At 44.0% G+C, this 6,248-nt stretch overlaps 1 non-coding gene across 1 annotated transcript; it reads right to left on the reverse strand.

Moving 5' to 3' along the window:
* Window positions 1-4,874: 4,874 nt before the first annotated feature.
* On the reverse strand, window positions 4,875-4,981 carry LOC114809950. The gene has a single exon (XR_003757721.1). It is a non-coding gene; the product is annotated as a U6 spliceosomal RNA (small nuclear RNA).
* Between the last annotated feature and the right edge of the window lie 1,267 nt (window positions 4,982-6,248).

The raw sequence follows: 6,248 nt of genomic DNA on the forward strand, positions 1-6,248 counted from the left end.
CTAAGCCTGTTACTCCACATTTTTGTACATTTTTAAAAAATGGTACTTAAGTGCTTACTATGTGCCAGGCACTGCACTAAGCACTGGGTAGATACAAGATAATCATGTTGGACATGGTCCATGTCCCACTTGGGGTTCACAGTCTTGATCGGTATCTGAAGCACAGACAAATCAAGTGACTTGTCCAAGGTCACACTGCAAACAGTGGCAAATTTGGGATTAGAACCCAGGTCTTCTGACTCCCAGTCCCTTGCTCTTTTCATTACGCCATGCTGTTTCTCATGTTGCTCATAGACTGTGTATCTCAAAGGCAGCAGCATCATACAAAAGCTTGAAATTCACTGCAGCATAATTTTCTTTGCACAGCCTCTAAAAGTTTCTGCATTCTTACTGGCATAATAAAATTCAGGAACTTAGTCATTTAGCTATTCCTTCAAAGTGAGTGATTTGCCCTGGGTCAGAATGGTTTTCTGAGGTATCATTGGCTGAGGCATGTAGCTTAACTTCGAGATTTTCCCCAACCCTTTCTGTTTTCCTCATTCCTATATGGCTCTTATATAGTTAACAATCATAAATAAAACTAAATGGAAAATATAGAAAAATCTGCCAAATGAAGATTTTTAATTGCAACTCACTTCCCTGAAAAGGTGATGCTTGTTGAAACAAGCTCTTCAATTCTCAACTCATTCCACTGTGAACAGAGGTGCTGTTAGATTAGCCTCTGGAAGGACCGATCAATTAATCAATCGATCATATTTATTGAGTGCTTACTGTGTACAGCACTCTGTACTACAAGCTTGGGAGAATACAATATAATAGAATTAGAAGACATGTTCCCTGCCCACAACGAGCTCATAGTCTTGAGGATAATAATGGTGGTATTTGTTAAGTGCTTACAATGAACCTAGCACTGTGCTAAATGCTGGGGTAGAATCAAGATAATCAGGTCCCACATGGGGTTCACAGTATGAGTAGGAGAGAGACCAGGTATTGAATCACCCTTTGGAACGGGATGAATAGGAGGCTGCTGCTGGTTACTTTAAGAACTACTGCATTATTGATCCCCAATCTGAAGATTAAAAGATCAAGCTGCAATTTGTTTCCTGAATTGTGTAGATGAGCATAACCTTTACTGTTATTTTCGAGTGCTTCTCTTTACATTTGGTATCGGTTCATTTTATCCACAGTGTATCGGCTGAGGTTGCGATTCACAGTTCACACTGGAGGACGACAGGGCAGTCACTCAATAGGTTTCCAACTTGGAGCACTCAAGTGACCAACTGGGGAGAAGTCAAATCGACTCTAACAGCAGGTTAGAGGTGAAATCCCAGGACACTACTGAACATTTGGTCAGGCTGGATTTCTCAGAATTAAGAGAAGAATTCAACTACAATGATTTTAAAGTCCCAGCCTTTAAAAATGCTTAAAGAGAATACAAAAATAGAAAAAAATGATAATAATAATAATAATAACAGTGTTTGTTAAGCGCTTTCTAGGTGCCAAGCACTGTTCTAAGCATTGGGGTAGATAAAGGTTACCAGGTTGTCCTACATGGGGCTCACAGTCTTAATCCCCATTTTACAGATGAGGTAACTGAGGCACAGAGAAGTTAAGTGACTTGCCCAAAGTCACACAGCTGACAAGTGGCGGAGTTGGGATTAGAACCCATGATCTCTGACTCCCAAGCCCCTGCTCTTTCCACTAAGCCACACTGAAATGATGCTTCATGTACAACTGTGGCAGAGGAATGCAGGAACAATGCTTGGATTGTTGAGACAACAGAGAGGTTTCCTAATTGCTTGAATGAATTTGGAGAGGTGAGGAGGACAGAATGGTGAGATTCAATCATTAATTTTATGGGACACCAGAACAATCAATCATATTTATTGAGGGGCTACCATGTGCAGAGCACTGTACTAAGCACTTGGGAGAATACAATATAATGGAGTTGGTAGGCACCTTCCCTGCCCATGAATGAGCTTGATGTGGTGACATCACTGGTCGAGGTGAACATGAGGGAGCAAGGCTAAAATAGGAGAGGAAGCCCAGAGAGTGGAGGCCAGACACGCCAGGTCCTCCCCATTCTCAATTTATCAGGCAGGAGACTGAAAGCTCCAAGAAGGGGTCACTATTTGTCCCCACACACTGAAGACCAGTCCCTCCACTGCCTAGTGGAAACACAGACCCTTCTACTTGGAACCCATCCTGTTGGAAGCTCTCCGATTGCTTCCTCCTTGGAAAATCACCCTCGGTTCCCACCGCAAGCACTCAAGTTGCATCCGCGGCCAGGGAAGAGACGGAGGGAAGGAGGAAAGGAGGGGGGAGTCGACGTGTGAGCCACTGTTACCTTCTTTACCCTGGAAATCTCATGATTGCCATGCTATGATGGGCTTAAGACCTGAGCATCTAGATAGACAGCAAAGTGGCAGCTGTGGGACTGACTGAATCTGACCATCCTTGAGAGGAACCACACAGTACAAAACTTTTCCCCTCTAAGTGTTACCGCCAGCTCAATCCCCACAAATCCTGCAGGTGATCTAGAACCCCCTTGGACTGACACCCTCTGACCCCACCTGCGATAGCCACACTATGCATTGTATTCCCTTCCAGGTCAGTGTAAAGGCTGGTGCGGGTACAGCAAAGCAAGAATTGCTTGTTGCTTCTGAATAATTCACCTAGTGTGCTCATTTTATCTATCAGTGGTATTTGTTGAGTGTTTACTGGGTGCCGAGCACTGTACTAAGTGCTTGGGAGATTACAGAGTTGGTAAAGTTGGTAGACATGTTCCTTGCCCACAAGGAACTTACAACCTAGAGTCTATTCCACTTTATTCATTCAATTGTACTTATGAGCGCTTACTGTGTGCAGAACACTGAACTAAGAGCTTGGAAAGTACAATTCGGCAACACGGGCTCACAGTCTGTCTTTAGAGCTGGAGAATATTAGCACCCTAATCACCTAGATAGATGGGTAATGTTGGGGTGAGATTGGCATGGATAAAAGAAACTAATATTTAATCCCCTATCATTTAAGCTAACAGTTCCAAACTTTCCACACCATCCCCCAACCTTATAAATATCTTGATTCAAAACCAGGGCCCAAATTATTGGTTTTACCTTCTCTTCTTATCCCCACCCATCATCTGGCAAAGGTGCTAATGGTCAGTGGATGAATCCAGGGTGGGAAAAACAGGAAGTGAGTTGGAGAAGGAAGATGCCTAGTCAATTTAAACTGGATAATCAGCTTTGAAGAACGGAGTGGGTGTTTAGAAAAGAACACGTATTTAGAGACAGAAAAATGTCTCTAAACTCAGGATAATGGTTCTTCTGGACCTGAGGTCGAGCTCACCCAACTTCCCTCCCTCTGGGGTGGTGCAGTTTATAGATGGGGTCCTATTTATGCTAACCATTGACTTCACATAGCTTGTGCAATCAGGTTATTTGTGCCTACCTTGCCTCCTAGAAAGATTTTAAAGAGGCAAGTACAGTCATTAAGTTAGGTGGTGATTTTACCTTAAACTTCCTAAAAGAAATACAGAAGCAATGTGGCCAATTGGAAGAACAGGAATTCAGGAGACCTGAATTTGAATCCCAGCTGTGACAATAATAATAATAATTGTGATATTTGTTAAGCACTTACTATGTTCCAGGCACTGTACTAAGCGCTGGAATGGATACAGTCAAATTAGGCTGGACATAATCCCTGTCGTAGGTGAGGCTCACTGTCTCAATCCCCATTTTACAGAGGAGGGAACTGAGGCCCAGAGAAGTGAAGTGACTTGCCCAAGGTCATCCAGCAGACAAGTGGTGGGGCTGGTATTAGAACCCATGACCTTCTGACTCCCAGTCCCATGCTCTACCCACTATACCATGCTGCTTCTCATCTGCCTGCCATTTAACTTCAGTCAAGTCACTTGAACTTTCTGTGTCTCAGCTTTCTCTCCTGTCAAATGGGGATTAAGTAAATTCCAGTTCTCCCTACAGACTTCAAGTTTTTTGGGTTTTTTGTTTTTTGCTTTTTTTGTGTGTGGGATAGGGATTGCATTCTGATCGGATCATCTCATTATCTACCCCAGGGTTTATAGATAGTAGTAGCAACAGTATTTATTAAGAGCTTACTGTATGCAGAGCATTATACAGTACATTACTTCATTCAGTCATTCAACTGTATTTATTGAGCATTTACTGTGTGCAGAGTATTTCACTAAGCATTTAGAAAAGTACAATACAACAATTAACTTATTCCCTGCCCACAATGAACTTACAGGCTAGATGGGGGGAGACAGACATCAATACAAATAAATAAATTTCAGATACATACATAAATGTGGTGGGGCTGGGAGGGGGTAAACACAGAGAGCAAGTCAAGACAATGCAGAAGGGAGTGGGAAAAGAGGAAAGGATGGGCTTAGTCTGTGAAGGCCTCTTGGAGGAGATGAGCCTTCCATAAGGCTTTGAAGGTTGAGGGGGAGTACTTGTCTGGTGGATTTGAGGAGGGAGAACATTCCAGGCCAGAGGCTCATGCAGGACGTGGGCTAGGGGTCAGTGGTGAGATAGGCGAGATCAAGGCATAGTGAGAAAGTTAGCATTAGAGGAGCAAAGTGTGTGTGATGGGTTGTAGAAAGAGACTAGTAAGGTGAGGTAGGAGGGAGCAAGGTGGTGGAGTATTTTAAAGCCAGTGGTGAGGAGTTTTTGTTCATTCATTCATTCAATAGTATTTATTGAGCACTTACTATGTGCAGAGCACTGTACTAAGCGCTTGAAATGTACAAATTGGCAACAGATAGAGATAGTCCCTGCCCTTTGATGGGCTTACAGTCTAATCACAGGAGACAGACGGACAAGAACAATGGCAATAAATAGAGTCAAAGGGAAGAACATCTAAAACGCTTCACGAATTTGCGTGTCATCCTTGCGCAAGGGCCATGCTAATCTTCTCTGTATCGTTCCAATTTTAGTATATGTGCTGCCGAAGCGAGCACATCTGATGCAGAGGTGGATGGGCAACTGCTGGAATTTTTTGAGGAGCAGGGTAACATGTCCTGAATATTTTTGTAGAAAAATGATCCAGGCAGCAGAGTGACAGTGGGGACTTTCACAGACTGGAGTGGTGAGAGACAGGAGGCTGTGAGGTCAGCAAGGAGGCTGATGCACTAATCCAGGGGGAATAGGATGGGTGATTGTATTAATATGGTAGCAGTTTGGATAGAGAAGAAAGGGCAGATTTTAGCAATGTTGTGAAGGTGGGACTGACAGAATTTAGTGATGGATTGAACATGTGGGTTGAATGACAGAGAGGAGTCAAGGATAACACCAAGATTATGGGCTTGTGAGGCAGGAAGGATAGTAGTGCCATCTAAAGTGATGGCTAAGTCAGGGGGAAGAGAGGGTTTGGGTGGGAAGGTAAGGAGTTTTGTTTTGGACATGTTAAGCTTGAGGTGATGGGAGGACATCCAAGTAGATATGTCTTGAAGGCAAGAGAAAATGTGAGACTGTAGAGAGGGAGAAAGATCAGGGCTGGAGATGTAGATTTGGGGATCATCAGCAGAGAAGTGGTAGTTTAAGCCATGGGAACACATAAGTTCTCCAAGGGAGTGGGTGTAGATGGAGAATAGAAGGGGACCTAGAACTAAATCTTGAGAGACACCCACAATTAGGGGGTGGGAGGCAGATGAAGAGCCAGGAAAAAAGACTGAGAATGAACGGCCAGAGTGCTAAGAGGAGAACCCGGAAAGGACAGAGTCAGTAAAGCCAAGGTCGGATAAAGTATCCAGGAGAAGGGGTTGCTCCACGGTGACAAAAGCAACTCAGAGGTTGAGTATTAGGATGGAGTAGAGACCCTTGGATTTGGCAAGAAGGTGGCCTTTGGAGAAGGTAGTTTCTGTGGAGTGAAGGGGAGGGAAGACAGATTGGAGGGGGTCAGGGAGACAATTGGAGGAGAGGAATTTGAGACAGTGGGTGTAGACAACTTGCTCAAGGAGTTTGAGGAGGAATAGTATGAGGGAGATGGGGCAATAACCCATCATCACTTACTATGTGCAGAGCACTGTACTAATCTGTACTGTACAGATGAGGTAATTGAGGCACAGAGAAGTTAAGTGACTTGCCCAAAGTCACACAGCTGATAAGTAGTGGAGTCAGGATTAGAATCCACGACCTCCGACTCCCAAACCCGGGCTCTCTCCAGTAAGCTACAGAACTATACTTCCCAAGTGCTTACTACAGTGCTCTGCACACAGTAAGCACTCA

Source organism: Ornithorhynchus anatinus, chromosome 2 (assembly GCF_004115215.2).
Source record: "Ornithorhynchus anatinus isolate Pmale09 chromosome 2, mOrnAna1.pri.v4, whole genome shotgun sequence".
Classification (NCBI taxonomy): domain Eukaryota; kingdom Metazoa; phylum Chordata; class Mammalia; order Monotremata; family Ornithorhynchidae; genus Ornithorhynchus; species Ornithorhynchus anatinus.